The following is a 23,051-nucleotide window of genomic DNA, read 5'->3' as shown; positions in this document are numbered from 1 at the left end:
TGTGTGTGTGTGTGTGTGTGTGTGTGTGTATATATACATACACACACACACACATATACACACACACACGTATATATACACACACACACACACACACACACACACACACACACACACATACACACACACACACACACACTGGTCTAAATCAGACGAGGGCAAACTCGTCACTCCAGGTGTTTTGGACTTCAACTCCTGCCATTTCTAACAGCCTCAGGCCCTTTCCTTTTCCCCATCAGCCGCTTAAGTCCAGTGTCCAGTCTGAAATCCATTCTGGAGAGAAGGATGGAGAACAACATTACTTTCAGATGCATTTTAATTTTAAACATCAGGGTCTTTCCAACAAATTCATGAAACAATTTGAAGATTTGAGTAAGTTCAGATCTGAAATGAACCAAGTGAAATTCTAAGACATCTGTTAATGATGCTAGTGCCCTCGGTATAGGCAATCTGACAATACTACAACCATTGGTATGCTTCTTTCCCTCAAAATGTGTATATAAAGATAATTATTAAATAGAATCCAAAAGATATATAAGAGCCTTTGCAGCAGCCAGTCTAGTGGTGGCTGGTGCCTCGCATTTCAATGGAGTGATTTTTGTGAGTGTGTGTGTCAGGAGCGACTTGAGAAACTGCAAGTCGCTTCTGGTGTGAGAGAATTGGCCGTCTACAAGAACATTGCCCAGGGGATGCCAGGATGTTTTTGATGTTTTTACCATCCTTGTGAGAGGCTTGTCTCATGTCCCCACATGGAGCTGGAGCTGAAAGAGGGAGCTCATCCACACTCTCCCCGGCTGACTGCTATGGTTATTTTTCAAAGCCCTCAGTGATTTGTATGATGGCAGTGGTAACAATGTACACACTTTCAACAAATAACAGTAGCCACTCTGCCAAAATAAAACTTTTCTCCCCAAAACTTTCACCCACTTTTGAATGAGCTTCAAAACATTTTAAGTGGTGGTCTTGAATATTTGAAGATTTTCGGAAACTGTTCTAGGGCCAATCAAGTTAATGAGAAAATATTGGTATATTGAAATTCTGCGGAAGAACGGGGGATTAATATTGGAAGCTTCGACATTAATGAGACAGAGTTTAATGAAAATTACAGATTTTTAGTTAATTATTTTGACACGATGGCTGTGGGTCTGTCATGGCAGAGAAATAGATAACCAGATGAAATGGATATAGATAGGTGATACATAGATAGATAGGTAGACAGATATATAGAGAGATGGCCCATAAATCTAATGATATAGATATAGATATGTGTGATTAAATTACACTTAAAATACGGTAGGAATATTAGTGAGAGATCGGCGCTCCTATATGGCTGGCAGGCATTTAATCATTCTTTACAGGTTGCCATAGCAACCTGCTTTGATAACTCACATCTCCGCACTGGAGTAAAACCAGGGTCACACGGAGCTTTCGAAAAGTGCTGTCTCCTTTAAGCAGATCTATAAGCATCGCAGATGAACAGAACTCGAAACATTCCTCCATGAATATTCATGAAGTAAGTTGTTTTTTGTTGCCTGCCTAGTCAGCAGTCACAAAACACATGGTGTGTGTTGGCAGCATCTTGCCTAGGTAGAGGGCTATGGACTGAGGCAATGGCAGGAACCAGGACCTGTGAGGCTGACTGACATTTCCATCTGTAGCTAAGGCTGGTAATTAACAGGAAGGAGTGTGCCTGCAGCACTGCACCATCTGCTAGGGAAACGGCTCAATAAGAAAGGAGCTGGATATCATCGCAGTGGTGGCTCGAGTTGGTTCCGACATGAGGCTGGGCATCTGTTAGCTGAGGAGATAGGCTATTAGGAAATTCGACTGGGAATGAACCACATGGAAAGAGCACTCTGACCTAGCCCATAAAAGCATCTCTTCAGAAATGGTGCCTTTTTATCTTACTTACACAAGACTTCTGAAAATGGTTGGCGGAGGGACCATTATGGGTCCGTTTGAAGTAACACAATGCATTTTTATTTTTTGAAAAACAAATCCTTGCTTTATTCCAACATGAAATTCTAGAAATCAGGATACAGCTGTCATCTTTTGACAATGGAGCTAATTTCAGAGTGAGGATGTGAGGTTGAATCCTTTCTTCTTTTTCTTCCTTAACGTTTGTGGCAGGGAGATATATTAGCATTTAAGTATTTTACCATTTAACGCTAAGAGCAAGAGATTCATCAGGGACTGAGGGTAGAAAGAAAACGTACTGAGATAAAAGCACACAAGCCTCTCTGTTGCATTTTAAGGAATGTGCATACATGCCTGTTTGGCTACCTGGAATTCCCGTGGGCAGTGTAATGCATTCAAGGTGGACACACTCAAGAGTCGGTTTGGACAACCAGCTTGTCTATGACACTGAATAGCTGCATTGATCCAACCTGGAAAGCTGAGTAACTTGAATGAGTTCAATGTACAAGGGCCTTTGTCACCAGGAGCTTTAACATCGGCAAGATGGGTTTTGTGTTCTATGCCAAAGACTGATGGCCACTAAACATTACATTCCAGCACCACAGACTAATTCCATTGAGACCTTGCCACGTGGTGAAAATACAATGCTTGTGTGATTTATTAACTGGTGTCCAAAACTATTTTGTTAATGAAATGGAGCTGGGCAAAAGGGTGCTGCTAAATATATGACTCACATAATGTGTGTGTATGTGCCTTCAATTTGCATGTTGCTATATGGTGATTCCATTCATTCCATAAGGTTGTTTCATCTGCTCCTTCCTCTACAATATTGCCTACAGCACTTGTCATTCTTTGTTGGTTTCTCATTTAAGTGCTAACCACCAGGACTGACCCTTCTTAGCTTCCCAGATCATTTGGGATCTAGTGTATTTTAGGACATTTAATGACCAGAAAAACATATATAAGATGAGCTTCATGGAAGAATAAAGTCTTCTGTGACCTTCAGGGATAATGCCTATGTATTCAGCTCCACTTATGCCAGTTGCTGGAAAGCACATGCAAGAGGATGCCATTACATATTCCTTGTAGGCTTTTTATAGGCATCTGGTTGACCATTTGATGATGCTGTTGGACCAGATAAGTCAGCAATCTGACCCTGCACAACTGTTCTTATTTTTATATAATTAATTCCTTGCTTTCTTAGTGGAATGCATGGGAGAGAGCCAAGCCATATAGATGAGTATTAAAGGAAATTTTAAATGGTGAGCCATAGAACAGCAAGGGCTTAGTGGAAAACAGGGTGACTTTAATAAGAGTTCAGGCAAATGTCTAGAAAATAAGATTATCAGGAATGGAGTCAGTGTGATGAAGTGGTTTGGGTGTTGGATTAGGATACTGGGAGACAAGGGTGCAAATTTCTGTTCAGCCATGGAAACCCACTTTCCAACCTAAGAAAAAGGCAAGGGTAAAAGTCTCTGAACTAATTCTGCCAAAATAACCCCTAGTAGATTTAGCTTAGGGTCGATATAAGTTAAACATGACTTGAAGGCACATAACAATAACCAGAGTGATCAGCGCCATTCTAAACATGATCACTATTTAATATTTCAATTTTCAGCAGTACACATCTAAATATCATTTTATGGGAACACAAGTGGGGGGATAGTCTTGTGTTCATGTCCTACCAGGGGACCTTTCAAATGCTTTTTGTTTGCCACTTTTGGACTAGAGAGACTTTATGTCTGATTCAGAAGAGAACATTTTCATTCTTCTATTCTTGTCCAGGATTTTTAGTATATACATGTTCCCATATATTCATGCAGAAGCACTTGATGCAAATCCAAGATGTTTCATGACTTATTTATTTATTTGTAGTATTTATGTTCTGCCCTTCTCACCCAAAAGGGGACTCGGTGTGGATCACAATGTATGCATACATGGCAAACATTCAATGCCATTAGAAATATAGACAGAGATTGACAAAGACACAGAGGCTATTTAACTTTCTCCAGCTTCCAGGCTTCTTGAGAGTATGCTCGATTCTGGCCACAGGGGGAGCTGCTGCTTCATCATCCACTGTGACACCAAGTCATTTGATGGATTGCTTCCTCATTCCTTTCAGCATGCTGCTGGATAATTTTTGTTATGGTGTTGTAAATTAGTTAAATTAGCCTCCCTGCATAAGCGGTACCTAAAATTTTCTACTTGATAGATGCAATTATATTTCGGATTGCTTAGATCAACAACGACCTGGGCTATTTTTTTTATGGTCGGGTGCTCACTCCAACACGGGCTGGCTTCAAACTCATGACCTCACGGTCAGTAATGATTTATTGCAGCTGGCTACTAACCAGGTGTGCCACAGCCTGTCCTTGTTTCTACCACCAGTTATCTTACATATCTAAAACGATAACAAGTAACAGAAGGCTCTTTTGTAAATAGAAGAGGCTCATCTGTGTCATTTGACCCTAAGTTTTTCCAGTTGCAAATGATTTTTCCTGTGATCAAGGAAAGGTCCTCAACCTTTTGGCCACAAAATGTCTTGCCAACAGCGGCAGCTAATGCTGACCAGAATTGAAAGGACAGGGTGGCATTGGGCAATGTAAAATGAGTCCAAATTCAATAGTAGGCAGACTCAGCTAAATCAGGTTGTGCTGTCTCCTTTGCAATCACACTGCACCACTAACTTCTCCTATTGGTTTAATTGGGTCTGGTCTGCATAGGCCTAATGTTGCCCTTGGTCTATATTGGTTAATTATTATTTATTTGATTTATATTCTGCTTTTCTTTTGCACCCTACTCAATGTGACTTACATTACACAAATTTAAAAAGTACAGAAGTTAAAAAAGAGATGATAAGACTCATACATAGAATCATAGAATAGTAGAGTTGGAAGAGACCTCATGGGCCATCCAGTCCAACCCCCTGCTAAGAAGCAGGAAATCGCATTCAAAGCACCCCCGACAGATGGCCATCCAGCCTCTGTTTAATAGCCTCCAAAGAAGGAGCCTCTACCACGGCCCAGGGGAGAGAGTTCCACTGTCGAACAGCTCTCACAGTGAGGAAGTTCTTCCTGATGTTCAGGTGGAATCTCCTTTCCTGTAGTTTGAAGCCATTGTTCCGTGTCCTAGCCTGCAGGGCCGCAGAAAACAAGCTTGCTCCCTCCTCCCTATGACTTCCCCTCACATATTTGTACATGGTTATCATGTCTCCTCTCAGCCTTCTCTTCTGCAGGCTAAACATGCCCAGCTCTTTAAGCCGCTCCTCATAGGGCTTGTTCTCCAGACCCTTAATCATTTTAGTCGCCCTCCTCTGGACGCATTCCAGCTTGTCAACATCTCCCTTCAACTGTGGTGCCCAAAATTGGACACAGTATTCCAGGTGTGGTCTGACCAAGGCAGAATAGCGGGGGAGCATGACTTCCCTGGATCTAGACGCTATTCCCCTATTGATGCAGGACAGAATCCCGTTGGCTTTTTTACCTGCCGCATCACATTGTTGGCTCATGTTTAACTTGTTGTCCACAAGGACTCCAAGGTCTTTTTCGCACACACTGCTGTCAAGCCAGGCGTCCCCCATTCTGTATCTTTGCATTCCATTTTTTCTGCCGAAGTGAAGTATCTTGCATTTGTCCCTGTTGAACTTCATTTTGTTAGTTTCGGCCCATCTCTCTAGTCTGTCAAGATCATTTTGAATTCTGCTCCTGTTTTCTGGAGTGTTAGCTATCCCTCCCAGTTTGGTGTCGTCTGCAAACTTGATGATCGTGCCTTCTAACCCTTCGTCTAAGTCGTTAATAAAGATGTTGAACAGAACCGGGCCCAGGACGGAGCCCTGCGGCACTCCACTTGTCACTTCTTTCCATTATGAAGATGACGCATTGGTGAGCACCCTTTGGGTTCGTTCGCTTAGCCAATTACAGATCCACCTAACCGTAGTTTTGTCTAGCCCACATTTTACTAGTTTTTTTGCCAGAAGGTCGTGGGGGACTTTGTCGAAGGCCTTACTGAAATCCAGGTAGGCTACATCCACAGCATTCCCTGTATCGACCCAACTCGTAACTCTATCGAAAAAAGAGATCAGATTAGTCTGGCATGACTTGTTTTTGGTAAATCCGTGTTGACTATTAGCAATGACCGCACTTGTTTCTAAGTGTTCGCAGACCACTTCCTTAATGATCTTTTCCAGAATCTTGCCTGGTATCGATGTGAGGCTGACCGGACGGTAATTGTTTGGGTCGTTCTTTTTTCCCTTCTTGAAGATAGGGACCACATTCGCCCTCCTCCAATCTTCCGGGACTTCTCCTGTTCTCCAAGAACTCTCGAAGATAATTGCCAGTGGTTCTGAAATAACTTCCGCTAGTTCCTTCAATACTCTTGGATGTAGCTGATCTGGCCCTGGGGACATGTTTTCATATGGCTTGGACATGTAACTAATACAGTAAAACAATAAGTAGCCAAACTATGCATCATTTTATTGGCAATCACTCATATCCAAGTATGATTGCCTTCCAAGTGAAGGTTGTGGCGGTGGGTCTGTAGGCGACTGTAAAGATCTATTCTTGATATGCATCTTCTTTTGCAGTGAGGACATCATTGTCCAGATGGAAGGTGGTTCCAACAAGGGTTGGCTTGGCACACCTTCCTCTTGACACATTTCTCCCTTTCACCCTCCATTTGTGCCTCTTCAAATTCCACAGCACTGTTGGTAGCAGTTGACCTCCAGTTAGAATGCTCAAAGGCCAGGGCTTCCCCCAGTTCTCAGTGTCTATATCACAGTTTTTAAGGTTGGCATTAAGCCCATCTTTAAATCTGTATTTCTATCCATCAATATTCAAATTTCTGTTCTTGACTTGGGAGCATAGTAACTATTTTGGGAAATGGTGATCGGACATTCAGACAATGTGGCCAGTCCAACAAAGTTGATGGCGAAGGATCATTGCTTCAATAGATCATATATACCTAAATGCACAAACTGTCTTTCATATATATTTACAGTGATCTCAGTTTAGTGAATACTGGCCTTTATGTAATCAAAATGGCCCAGGCCAAAGAAGAGAAGTATCAGTAAATCCTGAAGTTCAGATAAAATGACTGAAAGTAGTAAAGCATGGGACCAGGAAAACCCAAACACTGGAAAACTACAATGCCCTTAGAAGAGAACACTAACCAACCAGTATAACTATTGCTTGGTCTCTGTGCAGATTTCTTGTTGACCAGATGATTTCATTTGATTTCATTTGATTTTATGGACAAATGCAAGATACTTCACTTCGGCAGAAAAAATGGAATGCAAAGATACAGAATGGGGGACACCTGGCTTGACAGCAGTATGTGCGAAAAAAACCTTCGAGTCCTCGTGGACAACAAGTTAAACATGAGCCAACAATGTGATGCGGCAGCTAAAAAAGCCAACGGGATTCTGGCCTGCATAAATAGGGGTATAGCATCTAGATCCAGGGAAGTCATGCTCCCCCTCTATTCTGCCTTGGTCAGACCACACCTGGAATACTGTGTCCAATTTTGGGCACCGCAGTTGAAGGGAGATGTTGACAAGCTGGAATGTGTCCAGAGGAGGGCGACTAAAATGATCAAGGGTCTGGAGAACAAGCCCTATGAGGAGCGGCTTAAAGAGCTGGGCATGTTTAGACTGCAAAAGAGAAGGCTGAGAGGAGACATGATAACCATGTATAAATATGTGAGGGGAAGTCATAGGGAGGAGGGAGCAAGCTTGTTTTCTGCTGCCCAGGAGACTAGGACGTGGAACAATGGCTTCAAACTACAGGAAAGGAGATTCCACCTGAAAATCAGGAAGAACTTCCTCACTGTGAGGGCTGTTCGGCAGTGGAACTCTCTCCCCCGGGCTGTGGTAGAGGCTCCTTCTTTGGAGGCTTTTAAGCAGAGGCTGGATGGCCATCTGTCGGGGGTGCTTTGAATGCGATTTCCTGCTTCTTAGTGGGGGGTTGGACTGGATGGCCCATGTCTCTTCCAACTCTACTATTCTATGATTCTATGATTCATACTGATCTTGTGCTAAAACATATTTTTGAGTGAATCTATGGGATGAAAATCATCCAACATATCCATAGCTTGTCATTTGGAACTGTAAAATGGACTCTTGCTAAGTCCATGCAGTAATGTGGAAAGACCACTGAACTTGCCAGCGCACTCATTGACAAGTTCTGAAATTTTAGGACATGTTCAATGCTCCTCTCTGTTCCCATAGATGGCAGTAAGCTCTTAAATGTAGCCACTTTCTATGTCATGACCAGTAGGTACAGATGATCTTACTGATCTCAAAATGTCTGACACTGAAAGGATATCCTGGATGATCCATGACTATTTGGAATATATTTCTGGAAACCCTCAGGGGTAGCAGTTCTTCATTAAAAGAAATTAGAGCTTTTCATTGCAATTTTCTCCAAAAAATAAGTTTTATTAAATCTGAAATAGACTTATAGACAGTTCAGGTTTTACTTTTTGAGTATTGGTATTGTTTGCTGTCTATTCTGAGGGTTGATGTTTGGTCCCTTGACACATGGACCTTGCCTAACAAAGAAAGTTCACTAGAAACACAACACAATTGTGGCAAAAATGTAAAATGCAGTAGTTATTACAGACGCTGGATGATTTTGTTGACCCACATTCAAAATAGAAGCAACTTCATTCACACATTTGGGAACGAATAAACAGATTTGAACAGAGTTCTTCTTTGGTTTCTGCACCTCCTCAAATGTTGCAGTGCTGTCCACAACTCACAAAAAATGGGAATATTGGGGGTTACATACTATGTATGACATACATTAGAGGATCTAATGTACAAAGTATATTTTATGGAATATGTATGAACCCCACAGGGTTCTGTACTGTCCCCCATGCTATTTAACATATACATGAAGCCAGAGGGAGAGATCATCCGGAGTTTCGGGGTTCGGTGTCATCTGTACGCAGATGATGTCCAGCTCTGTTACTCCTTCCCACCTGTCACTAAGGAGGCTGTTCAGGTCCTGAACTGGTGTCTGGCCGCTGTGTCGGACTGGATGAGGGCGAACAAATTGAAACTCAATCCATACAAGACGGAGGTCCTCCTAGTCAGTCATAAGGCTGAACAGGGTACAGGGTTGCAACCTGTGTTGGATGGGGTCACACTCCCCCTGAAGACACAGGTTCGCAGTCTGGGGGTGATCCTGGACTCATTGCTGAGCCTGGAACCCCAGGTTTCGGTGGTGGCCAGGGGAGCCTTTGCACAGCTTAGACTTGTGGGCCAGCTTCGCCCGTACCTTGGAAAGCCGGACTTGGCCACGGTGGTCCATGCCCTGGTTGCATCCTGTTTGGACTACTGCAATGCTCTCTACATGGGGTTGCCTTTGAAGATGGCCTGGAAGCTCCAATTAGTACAATGAGCGGCAGTCAAATTAATAACTGGAGCAGCATACAGGGAGCATACATCCCTCCTGCTAAGCCAGCTCCACTGGCTGCCAATATGCTATCGAGCCCAATTCAAAGTGCTGGTCTTGACCTATAAAACCCTAAACGGTTCTGGCCCAAACTACTTGTCCGAACGTATCTCCTCCTATGAACCTACGAGGTTGTTAAGATCATCTGGAGAGGCCCTGCTCTCGGTCCCACCTGCCTCGCAGGCGTGGCTGGTGGGAACCTCTGCAGGGGTGGTGGACCTAAAATGGTCCGCCCCAGGAGACTTATGGATCCAGAAGGATTCCTGACGGCTCTTGGGGAAATTCCCGCCTCCTCGGCAGGTGATCTTGTTGATGCTCTGGTCTCTCTCTGGAATGGAGAGATGACTAGGGCAATAGACACGATCGCTCCGGAGTGTCCCCTCTCGAGTAACTGAGCTAAACCAGCTCCTTGGTTTACTGAGGAGCTGGCAGCGATGAAGCGAAAGAAGAGGGAACTAGAGTGCGTGTGGCGATCAGAGTATAACGAGTCAGACCGAACACGGCTAGGCTCCTATCTTAGGGCATATGCCGCGGCAATCAAAGCTGCAAGGAGAGTCCACCTTGCGGCCAACATTGCGTCCGCACAGAACTTGTACACGCCTATCTATATTTTATAAATGCATTTTATGAATGTTATATGTAAGTTAATTTTTTAACTGATTTATAGTGTATTGTACTGTTTTTATATGTCTGTTTTATTGTAAGCCGCCCTGAGTCCCCTGTTGGGTGAGAAGGGCAGGATATAAATATTGTAATAAATAAATAAATAACGAGGGACAGGGCCTTCTCGGTGGTGGCTCCCCAGCTGTGGAATGCCCTCCCCAGTAGTGTTCGACAAGCTCCGACTCTCCTAGGTTTCAGGAAAGCCTTGAAGACATGGCTATGTCCTCAAGCGTTCGAGGAGTAACATCTGAGGTCGATATGACGTGAATCAAGGTGCACATGAAGGTGTTAGTGGATGAATTTAACTATACATGCATTTTAAATTTTATAATTCATGGTTTTATAGAGTCTAATTAGAGTTTTAATTAATGTGGTACTGTTTTATTGTTTATTAATATGTCATTGTTTTATTGAATGTATTTTGGGCAATGTAATTTGTCGACTGTTGTAAGCCGCCCTGAGTCCCTCCGGGTGAGGAGGGCGGGGTAAAAATGATGTATATGTATGTGTGTGTGTGTGTGTGTATACAGTAGAGTCTCACTTATCCAACATAAACAGGCTGGCAGAATGTTGGATAAGCGAATATGTTGGATAATAAGGAGGGATTAAGGAAAAGCCTATTAAACATCAAATTAGGTTATGAATTTACAAATTAAGCATCAAAACATCATGTTATACAACAAATTTGACAGAAAAAGTAGTTCAATGCGCAGTAATGCTATGTAGTAATTACTGTATTTACAAATTTAGCACCAAAATATCACGATGTATTGAAAACATTGACTACAAAAATGCATTGGATAATCCAGAGTGTTGGATAAGTGAGACTCTATTGTGTGTGTGTGTGTGTGTGTGTGTATATATATATATATATATATAGGTCATAGTTGCCCTTTTAAATAAATCCAGTTTTGTATTGCTTCCAAAATCATGGAATGATTACAGAAATGATAGAATTGATTTATATGCATGTAGATCTGGCCAGGTATTTACTGATCTTTCCATCTATGAAGTACTGCAGGATGAACTGGGTTTCTTTTTCATTCTCTGTGGTCTAGCCAGAAGCTATGGTATTTGCTATGTGATCACTCTTATAAACCCATTGGAGCATGTGTCAGCTTCCTAAGAAGAACCTACAGACTGTTCTTTTGAAGAATATACAGAGAAGATATCAACTGATCAGCTCAGCTCCCTGTTCCAAAGAGCCACCAGTGTTTCGATGGGAGAGCTGGCAAGCTGAGCTACAAAATCCTTTAGGGCAGTCTGGAAGCCCACTGGATCCAAGTTGGCATTAATGCTGGCAGGAGGGCATGGGGACCATCCATAGCACCTGCCCACACTATATTTGGCTTCCAGCAGCATGATTAGCCATTCATTTCCACAAGCACTGAAGGCCTGTCATCAATTAAACAGAAGTATGTGTGTGTGGTGGGAAGTGGGGGGGGGGGGGGGGAGGGAAAGAGAGACATTTCAGCACTAAACATGAGATTCTTTTATGAGAACTATTTGAACATCAGAGAAAAAGGTATTTACCAAAAATATACTTTCAGTATCTTTTGGTTCCATTATAGTAGAGAACTCCATTAGAAAATATGTGTGCACGGTGGAAGGTATGGAAGGACATTTCACAAGATTGTTTTTATTAGTATAATTTGAACAACAAAGGGAAAAATACTTTCTCTCTATATATATAATAGTGTCATTTGGTTTCAATTCAATAGAGAACTCCATTTGGACAAGCTTGATATGGTATAGATGTAAATATCTCCCAATACTGTAGAGGACAACAAAGGAAGCGAATACCAATTAAATGCATTCTGGAGACTGATGCCACAATACTGGGAGCTTATAGTGCTTGAAATATGTTGCAAACTGCACAGAACATGTGGTCTTTGAGCTCCTTAACATCCCTTTTCTCCCTTTTTCCCACAATGAAGAAAAGGGATGTGTCTCCCTCTCCGCTCTGCCCGCCCTCGCCAGCCACAGCACTAAATATTTAGTGGTCTTTTCAACCCTTTTGTAATCTCAACTGGAGAAAACACTGAAAGATATTAATTCTTAGCCATGTGTCTCATAAATGAAGGCCATTCTGCTATTCTTAATGACAAGGCTGAGGCAGCAAGATGTCATTTGCTTTTTTCCTCGCTTTTTAAATTGCTTTCTAAATGAACTACAGCTGTGAGGGCCAGGTGCTGTGATCCCTTTAGAAAGATCAGGAAATGATGAAATCCAAAATTTCAAAGTGTGATGGATGTCAGCTCCCGATTTGGTGTGTGTGTGAGGTCACCCTCATGCACCTGGTGCTATCTCCACAGCAGCAACGTGCTTTCTTTCTCCTTTTTTTCTACGGAGAAAAAGAAAAAGCTGCATATGTCAAATGTGAGCGTAACAATATGAGAAACGGTTTATTATTATCCCTTTGTTTTCTCCTTTTTTTGAAGATGGAAATGATGATGACACACACATATCCTTGTTATAGGTACAGCAGGGCATTAAAACCAAGTTAGCTGTTAAATATCAAGAGCTGGCTGAATGGCGACTGTGTTAAACAGACCAAGGTACAGGAAATCCAGCCTTAGAAAAATAAAGGTTTATTGACTGTTTGCTTAATTAGAAACAGTAGCTGCAAGGTCAAGTACTCTATTTCCTAAAATTTATGATATGGAATATAGTTGAGGCAGTGTCTTCTCCAATGTAGTAATGAGGCTTTTAGCATCTTTATTCTAAAGATATTACCTTGAACCATCAGAAATGTGGCTCTAACTGTACTAGTATGTTTCACTTGAACACAGAACAGGTTGAGTGTCCCTTCTCCAGATATAAAAAATGCTCCAGAGTTGTCTACATCAGTGGCTAAGATGGTCACACCTTTGCTTCCTGGAGGTCCAATATACAAATTTTGTTTTATGCATATTATATAAAATGTTTTGTATAAAATTACCTTTAGATTATTTATTTATTTATTTATTGGACTTGTATACCGCTACTCCCAATTTGGCTCGGAGCAGTTTACAGAAATAAATTAAAACAATACAATTTGCTTTAAAATAACAATAAGAACAGACATAGCCCCGAGTTTTTCACCCATTGAAGGCTTGTCGGAAGAGAAAGGTTTTACAGGCTTTTCGAAAGGCAAGTAGGTCTCGGATAGTTCAGGTTTCAACTGGCAAGGCATTCCATAAATAAGGGGCTACAATCGAGAAGGCTCTCTGCCTAGTAGAAAACAAATGATAAGTCCGGATGTTAGGGACTTCAAGCAAATTTTGGTCTTTGGACCGAAGTAATTTCTGGGGTAGGTAGGGGGATAAGCAGGCCTTCAGGTATGCCAGCCCCAAGCCATGTAAAGCCTTAAAGGTTAGTACCAGTACCTTGAAAGTAATCCGGTACTCAATCGGTAGCCAGTGCAGCTGTTGTAGAATTGGGGTGATACACCACCTCGCTGGCACCCCGGTGAGAAGACGCACCGCCGCCTTCTGCAGCAGCTTCAGTTTCCAGATCACTGACAAAGGAAAGCCAATGTAGAGGGAGTTACAGTAGTCGAGCCTCGAGATGACAGTCGCCTAGATTGTGTAGGTAAGGTTTAGATTTGGGTCTCATCTTAAAGATATCACTATGTATACGGCCCCCAATGTTTTTCAGATATTCAGCTAGTACAGTGTTTTTATGTGTAGTGTATAATTTTTGACAGTATAACTCTATCTGTGTTTTATTTTAATCTTGGAACATAATCTCTCTATGTTTAATGAGAACTGCTGCCAAGGAAATTAACACAGGTTTTAGTTATTTGATTTATGTCCTCCTTTTTTACTAAATGATACTTAGGACCTCATCACATCGAGGTCCTCAAGACGGGGGACAGTAGGGGCACCTGTGGGGCAGTGGGGAAAATCTGGTGGACAGCAGGGGAAACTGTCACCCCATACCTCGCATCACCCACTTTGTCCCCTTCCCCATCCCATGGGGATGTCTCAGGACTCTGTCCTAGGATGCCTCGAGGATGAAGCCATATGAGAAGTAGCCCTGCATCATGTGATGGGCACCGCCGGGTTTTGTCTGGCTCCATTCTGGAAGCGTCCTAGGGCAGAACTTCATCACAGTGTGATGAGGTTCTAAAAGTGGCTTACAATATAAGCTAATATTTTTTTAAAAAATAACAACTTATAAATGCTTTTCTGCTGGACTGAAAGACCCAGTATTGAATGGTTGTTCCAGTGTCAGTGGATCAGTGAAAACACTCTGGGCTTTAGTCTGAGAATTAAAGGGATTAACCAAGTGCTGCCTTATATTCATAAAATACCACCATATGAGCATTTCCAAGTCTTAAGATCCTCAGGGACAAAAAATTTACAAAGGGTTATTTCATATCAGGAAATTGATGAGGTAATATGAAACTTTTTTTTAAAAAAGCAAAATCACCTGGAGATGATGGTTACACAGCAGAGTTTTACAAACAAATGAGGGAGGAACTAATACCGGAGTTGGCAATAGTTTTTAATAATATAATAAGGGGAGGAGAAGTACCTGAATCTTGGAGGGAGGTAGAAATAATAACAATTATCAAACCAGGGAAGAATCCTAGAGAAGTAAATTCTTATAGACCAATTAGTTTAATGAACAGGATTACAAAATAGTTGCAAAAATATTAGCAAATAGACTAAAGGATTTATTACCAAAAGTGATAGGGGAAGACCAATATGGATTTATAAAGGGGAGAAATATCAGCCATTGAATTAGGAATTTGCTTACTATTGCACAGAAAAGTAAGAAAAAATAGCATTTATTAATTGGATGTATACAAAGCATTCAACACAGTGAATCATAACTTTTTATTTAAAAGGATGGAGAATTTGGGATTGGGACAAGAATTCATAGAGGTTATAAGAGAAATGTATAAAAAAGGAGTAGCAAAATTGAAAGTTAATGAAAGATATTCCAGAAAAATAGACATTGAAAGAGGTGTTAAACAGGGGTGTTCTATATTACCAATGTTATTCACAATGGCTATAGAATATTTAGCAGATAGAATTAAAAACAATGGTAGAATAACAGAATTTAGGATAGGAAAGGAGGAAGTGAAAGTGAATCTGTTTGTGGATGATTTTTTAATAATCACAGAAAATCCACTGGACACCTTGAAAGAACTGGAAGTAATATTGGAAGACTATTATAAAATCTCAGGTTTACGGATAAATATGACAAAATCAGAGCTGTTGGGGTTTAACCTGGGGAAAGGAATTTTAGAAGAGATCCGAAAAAGAAAAGATATACAGATTGTAAAAAACAAAATTAAATATTTGGGAATTTATTTAACTAATAAGACAACAAGGATCTGGGATTATAACTATAAGAAGACATGGAATTGGATACAGCTACAAATCATTAATTGGAAGGATAAGAACTTAAGTATTTAAATGAGAATTAGATCAATTAAAATGTATATACTCCCCAAATTATTGTATTTGTTTCGAACTCTACCATTGGAGATTTCACAACAAAAATTCAAAAAATGGGATAGAGAAATAAGTAAGTGGATAATTGGAGGGAAAAAATCAAGAATAAGTAATAAAGAGCTGTATAGATCCAAAAAAGAAATAGGATGGGGAATACCCAAGTTACAAGAATACTATGAAGCATTCCAGGTGAAAGAGTTGTTGGAATTGGTAAAGGAGAAGCAAGAGAAGTGGATAAGAATAGAGAATGAAGTAAATAAAAATCAAGGAGACTATGGAATATTTACAAAAAAATTAAAAGAGGGAATAGAAAAAACAATAGGCCCAAGGAAAATAGCATTAAAAATATGGGGAAAATGGAAAGAGAAATAGATGCCATACTTATCAAAAGAAGCCCCGATAGGTATTTAAGAAATAATGAGAACAGGAGTACAGTAGAGTCTCACTTATCCAAGCTAAATGGGCCGGCAGAAGCTTGGATAAGCGAATATCTTGGATAATAAGGAGGGATTAAGGAAAAGCCTATTAAGCATCAAGTTAGGTTATGAATTTACAAATTAAGCACCAAAACATTGTGTTATACAACAAATTTGACAGAAAAAGTTGTTCAATACGCAGTAATGTTATGTTGTAATTACTGTATTTACGAATTTATCACCAAAATATCATGATATATTGAAAACATTGACTAAAATAATGGCTTGGATAATCCAGAGGCTTGGATAAGTGAGGCTTGGATAAGTGAGACTCTACTGTATTATAAAAAAATTGAAACACATGGGATATAGTAAAATTAAAGATTTATATAATGAAAATAAGAAATTAATGGAATTGAAACAATTGGAAAGATTAGGGGGTGGGATAAATTGGTTAACACTAAGAGGAATTTGGGAACAAATCAAGTAGGAAGAAAATAATGAGGGAGAAAATATAATAGACAAGATATTAAAAGAGAGACTTGGTGGAAAAAAGGATTAAATAAAATGTATGGAAGAATGATAGAAGATAAGGAGTCTATGTATAGAATAATGGAAAACAAGTGGGCAAAGGAAGGGGGCCTAGGAAAAGAAAATATAGAAAAGATAATCAATGGTTTAAATAAAATAAAAATAGACAAATATAAGGAATTAGAACTGAAAATAATTACAAAATGGCACAGAACACCAATTCAGCTGGCACACATGATTCAGGGATTAAATCCCAAATGTTGACATTGTGGGAGTAGGGAGGCATGGTACTCACATCTATGGTGGGAATGTGAAGAGATTAAAAAAACTTGGAACCAAATTCTAACCCAGGTTGAATTACACACTAAAACCAAATTTGATATAAATATGCACATTCTGTTAATAGGGATATATGGGGACAGAAGAATTAAGGACCAAGACCAAGAATTAACGATGATAATGTTTAGAGCTGCACACACAGTAATAGCGTGGGGGTGGAAGCATAAAAAAGAAATGGACACTTGAAAAATGGTATGGATATATGTGGGATCAACTTAATATTATGGACATTATAAGAAGCAAAAAAAAACATGGTCAGGCAAACAGAAGAAAATTAATGAAATATGGACTCCATTTAGCAGAATGCTACAGATTGTTAAACCATATGAGGAAAGCTGGAAGAAAAAATGGGAAAGAATGGAAAGAAGCTCATGTAACAAGAAAATAAGGTTTAAGTTGTCAATAGGAAAGGGGGTGGGGTGGGGGTGGGGAGGGAGAAGGGAATGGAAAAGGAAAATGTATTGTAACTATGATTATGTATTATAAAATAATAATGATTAATAAAAATTCCCTTTGGGGGGGAGAAGATCCTCAGGGGAGGGCTTTCCCTCAATCCCAACTTCATGACAGGTATAATTGGTGAGGACATGAGAGAGAGCCTTCTCAGTAGCTGATCTGAAATTGTGGAAGCTTCTTCCATAGGAACCATGGTTGGAGACCCATCTGCTTTCTTTCCACTGGCAGGCAAAGGCCTTTTTATTTTATTAGCTATCTATTATGGCAGAAGAGTATTTTGGCGGTTGTGCTATGTTGATCTTATGTTTCATATCTACATTTTAAACTGTCTTTTAATATTTCCATTTGATTGTCTATTTACTGGCTTAAATATATTTTAGATATATTTTGATTTAATCGTACACTGTAAACCTTGGGTTGGATACTGGTGGACAGACAGGATATAAATGAAACACATAAAAAGATTGATAAATAACTAGATAAGGTCCAAGACTTTCAGTATTAGATTAAAACTTGCAGTGGATTCATGACCATAATGACAAGGGAGCTATCAAGCTTCCTGGGAAAACCCTACTTGTTTCCATGTGTAGTAGGCATTTTGGCTGGACCTCAATCCATTTCTGCTACCTGAATTCGGGGGGGGGGGGGGAGTGTTCTGTTTTCACGCACCTCCTGAAAACGGCCAGAGGGCCGAATAGCTGTTTTTGGTCTGCAGCCAAAAAATGCAGCTCGATCCCACCCATTGGTGGCAATGAGGGGGCTTCATGGGCTCCCCCTCACATCATTATATTAACACCACTAACCTTTTATGATTTTGATTTTGATTATTATTCATTGAAATTAGGAAGGCTGAGAGTACAGAGAGAAATAAAAACAGAAAGAACTTATTTGCAAAGGAGTGAAAATGTATTGGTGATAGGCTTAGGGAGGTTGGTTGGTTGGTAGGTAGGTAGGTAAGTAGTAGTTTTCTGAGAATGAGGCTTTGCTGCTTGCTGGAATTATTATTATTATTATTATTATTATTATTATTATTATTATTATTATCAATAAATATAAAAGTGATTTCTGAAGGAAGGAAGGGAGGAGAAAAAAATATAAGGAGAGGAAAGAAGGGAAGAAGCTAAAGAGTGAGTCAAGGTTTAGAGCCACTCTAAAGAAAAGCACACCCATCCACCCAAGAGATGCTTTCTTTTCTCTCCCAAGTTCCCAAATGGATACACCCACCCACCCACTCACCCACATTTTCCATGTTTGTGAATCTGCTTGCCTACTTCTTTTAAGCCTCTTTGGTATCCCAAAGAGTGAATGAAATATTATGAAGCAAAGAAGAAGCAGGAATGTTAGGCTGTGTTTCTAAAATATGCAGAGAGCTTACTTGAAAGAAATTTCTCCACCTACTCCACCCCAAAGAATAGATAAATGTTGTCCTCTAGATGTTTTGGACTAAACCTCTATAATTTTAACCATTGAGGGTGCAGGATGGGATCTATGAGAGCTGTAGTCTAATACATATGGAGGGTGCTAGATGGCCAATACCTGGCTTACTTATTAAGGGCTATACAGAGGGAATGGCCATATGGTTGGTAAGAATGTAGACTTCCGTACCTCTGTGATACTCAGTGCAGTAGAACCCTCCCCTCAAATCATGCCGTTTATTTTTCAGCCTCTATGGCCAAACATATCAAAGGAAGGCTTGTGAGCAGCCAGAGAGAAAAGATAGGTCTTAGGTAGCAATTCCAAGTTGGGAGTACATGAGATCAAGGACCTGGGGTATTTTATAACCTGTTATTCTCATTCTCACTGAGATTTTCAATTTCTTTCCAGAATTCTTCCTCTGTCCTAGTTCCATTCTAATTTAGAAAAATGATTTTCCCCACACAGAAATATGTGTAACTCATCTGCATCCCCTGTATTACAAATGTATGTTCAGATTTAAAAAATAAAATAAAATAAATAGATGCATAGTTTTGGGTGTATTTTCCCCCCTTGAAACATATGATCAGCTTTGTAAACATAAACAAGCAAGCAAGATCCAGACTAATTCATTCACAGTTTCATATGGTATTTCTGGATAGAAAGGGACTTATAATTAGGTTTTTCCAATTCTTGTAAAAGGCTTAGATGGGGATAACAGGGTCCTTAGTTCATCAGATAACCATAGGAAAAAGTAAAGTATAGGAAAAGTGAAACATTGAAGAGGAGGGAGGCAGAAAAAAAAGATCTGCATGGATAGTTCCAATGTCACCCTGAACAAAGAGTCAAATTTGATGGACACACAGGAAGAAGGGAGCACTAGATGTAGCCTTTAATTTAGAAGGAAGCCTGGAGATTTAGATGGGATGTAGTCTGAAATAAAAAGGTAGAGAAGGTTATGTTAGGAATAGCTGAAGGAAAAGACATAGGAGACATGTTCTGGGTGTTTGTGTTAATGGAAAGCTAGTTTCAGCATTGCATCTTATTTTGCTTTTGAAAATTGCTTGCTAAAACAATTAAATCATCATCATTATCATCACCATCATTTCAGGGACCTCTCATTCTTGTAAAAAAAACATGTAGTAAGTGTGTTCTTTACTGTTAACAAACTGTTTTAACATGATTATAGGAAAGCTTAAAGAAAATAATGATGCTGGGGAAAATGGAAGGAAAAAGAAAGAGGGGCCGATCAAGGGCAAGATGGATCGATGGTATCCTTGAAGTGACTGGCTCGACCTTGAAGGAGTTGGGGTTGGCAATGACCAAGAGGGAGCTCTGACGTGGGCTGGTCCATGAGGCCATGAAGAGTTGGAAGCGACTGAACGAATAAACAACAACAAGCACTATCTTTTGATTACTATAGCTAATAAAATACTTAAAAATACTTTGAATGTTCCATTCAAAGATGTGGAAACTCTATTGTTGATTCTCTGGGAGGGTATAATCATTATTTTTTGAAAAATACAACCATACCAGAACTTTTGAAAAAGTTTTTTGCTATTGATGTTCTAGTGAGGTTACCACTGGGAAGAATTATGAAATCGTTAAGCCTCTGGTTACGTGATTTTGTCTCCCATTTCCACTTCTCACAGTTTGAGCACAACAGTAGATGACACTATTAACTGTTACCACTTTCACTCTCCCCCCCCTCGCAGATGAATATAAACATATCATTATGCAGTTACACTACTCTATATTTAGAATAGATTTTTAATTATCCATCAGATAAAATACCGGATACAGTGGAAATAACAGAAAGGCAACTGGATAACTAGAAAGGTTTACCTCTTTATTGGAAATTAGCACAGCTAAGTTTTTTTTTAAAAAAAAAAATGCCATTTGTGTGATTCACATTTTTGAAACTGGGATTTTGTTACTATACAATTTGAGAAAAAATGAGGTCACTTCCCATATTCCCCATTTCAAGAATGCAAGCAAATGGCCCACAAACCTGTGTCTGGGATAAGGAAGTATTTATTTCCTAGGTCAGATTGCTCTGCAATAAAAAAGAAGCAATTGGTCCTCCCCCTCCTCTTTTTCCTACACTTACTATTCCCAAACTTGTTCTTTTCCTTTTCTTTTATATCATATGTTTATATTGGATTTTTTGTTTTTAAATGCTAGAATTGTGAAATTGCACTAAAAATAAAAAATAAGGAATAGCAGTAATACAGGAAGGTGGAGTTAGGAGGATTTATGGAAGTAGGGCTGCAGGACCATAAACTATCAGTGCAATTGTGCTAATGGAGAGAGAGGTGTGATATGCTTCAGATAAGTGGTAGACAGATCAAATAGGGTGCACATATTCTGATTTGGGACGATTCCAAAGAGGATGTGGGTTTGTCCTACTACACAGACATCTGATAAATAAAAATAAAAATATATAGACATGGCTGTCTGCTGTTTCATATGCATTTGTTATAAATTGTTTTTATAGATGCATGTGTACAAATCTTTTCTGATCAAATCTTGCCAAGAAAATCTCATGACACGTTTGCCTTAGAGTTGTCATAAGTCAGAAACCATTTGGGCACACAGTATGTGCGTGTTTATGTATATCTGTGTTCACATATACATATTATCAAAAATCCTTCATACCTTAGTCAGCTAGCAACCTATAGGAGGCTTAATGTCCACTGACCAACACAAGGCCTTACTGTACAACAATTAAGGAAGGGTCTTTGATAATACTGGCCACTCCTTGGTAACACTGCCCAAATCAGCGCATGGGACGCTTTTTCATGTGTAAAGTTATTCTCCATCCTTGTCAGAGAGAAACTTGTTTGACCAGTAGCATAGTTTCTCAAACTGTGCTCCTCCAGGTGTTTTGGACTTCAGCTCCCACAATTCCTAACAACTGGTAAGCTGGATGGGATTTCTGAGAGCTGAAGTCCAAAACACTTGGAGGAGCACAGTTTGAGAAACACTGAGGTTTAGGAACACTATTTCCTTGGGACAGATTGTATACATGCTTGGAGCATACGTTGAGCAGAGAGCTGGCAAAACTTGATAGCAAAGCCATATACTCATTTTCAATGATTTTGCAATTTTAAAAATGTAATAGGATTTTTAATATGGTGACTTGTTTGATTATGGTTTTTAAAATGTATCATTGAATGTTGAATGTTTTCCTTGATTTGCTATTTCTGTAGGCCACCTTGAGTCTAATGCAGGGGTCCTCCAACTTTTTAAGCTGAGGGCCAGTTCACAGTCCCTCAAACTGTTGGAGGGCTGGACTATGGTTTGAAAAAAAAACATGAACACATTCCTATGCACACTGCACATATCTTATTTGTAGTGCAAAAATGAAATAAAAATATAATATTTAACCAACAAGTATTTGAGTGGGAAGTGTGGGTCTGCTTTTGACTGGTGAGATAGTCAGATTTATTAGGACTGTTGTTATTGTGTGCCTTCATGTCATTTCAGACTTAGAGTGACCCTAAGTTTAGAGTCTAGGGCAAGGGTTGGGTACATGGGCTGCCTCCGACCCATGAGCTTTAGTTTGGGAACCCCTGGTCTAATGCATACATATCTATAGTGCATTTTCCAGCAATTGAAATCATCCAAGGGTAGCATGCAACTCACTGGCCACTGACTCCTCAATGTGATACTCATGAATGTGGAATACTTCTGTTATGCAGGGGTGGGAATCATATAGTTGTGGAAGGCCCTATCCAACATAACCAATGGAGAGGAATTCAGAAAGACCATTCTCACTCTGAATGTTAAACCTTAGCTTGGAACTTGGAACTCGTTGTTAACTTCTGTCAAGCCAGCTTTGGTTTATGGAATCCTTTGAATGAGAAAATCCAAGTCACCCTATCATCAACAGCCCTGCGGAGGTCTTGGCAGCCTATCAAACCATAGTTGAATAAACTGTAATGAAGTCTTCCTCTTTTCTTGCTGCCTTCTCCCTTACCAAGAATTATTCAGGAGAGTCATGTTTTCTCCTGGTATGTCCAGAGTAGTCTGAATTTGGACTCTGAGAAGACTTCAGACTTGATTTGTGCTAGGACTCATTTATTTCTTTTTCTTTTTTAGCAGTGCTGGAACTCATGCTTCCCTTTACACATATGTTTTAATAAATGAGAGATTATATCTCTGCTGAGATGATTAATTGTGTTAGAATTTTGTTAGCAGCAACATTACTAATAATAAATCATATTTAAGATATAACTAGGTTATTTGTGACTACATTAAGTTTGCATTAGTCAGTGACATGCAGAATTTAAAATTTATATTATACTATGTTACAAAATTTGAAAAAAGTCTGTTCCTGGTTTGAAAGTATTATTTCCCAATTAATTGTGCAGTACTTACTTTGAAAGTAGTTGTTAAGATCCAGAAAC

The 23,051-nt window shown here is 39.8% G+C and overlaps 1 long non-coding RNA gene across 1 annotated transcript; it reads left to right on the top strand.

The window, feature by feature from the left end:
• Window positions 1–653: 653 nt before the first annotated feature.
• Window positions 654–22,815, top strand: LOC134299708 (uncharacterized). The gene is made up of 2 exons (XR_010006960.1): window positions 654–1,513; window positions 19,829–22,815. It is a non-coding gene; the product is annotated as an uncharacterized LOC134299708 (long non-coding RNA).
• Window positions 22,816–23,051: the final 236 nt, after the last annotated feature.

The sequence above is a fragment of the Anolis carolinensis genome, chromosome 1 (genome assembly GCF_035594765.1).
Source record: "Anolis carolinensis isolate JA03-04 chromosome 1, rAnoCar3.1.pri, whole genome shotgun sequence".
NCBI lineage: Eukaryota > Metazoa > Chordata > Lepidosauria > Squamata > Dactyloidae > Anolis > Anolis carolinensis.
This window is presented reverse-complemented; position numbering and strand designations above follow the sequence as displayed.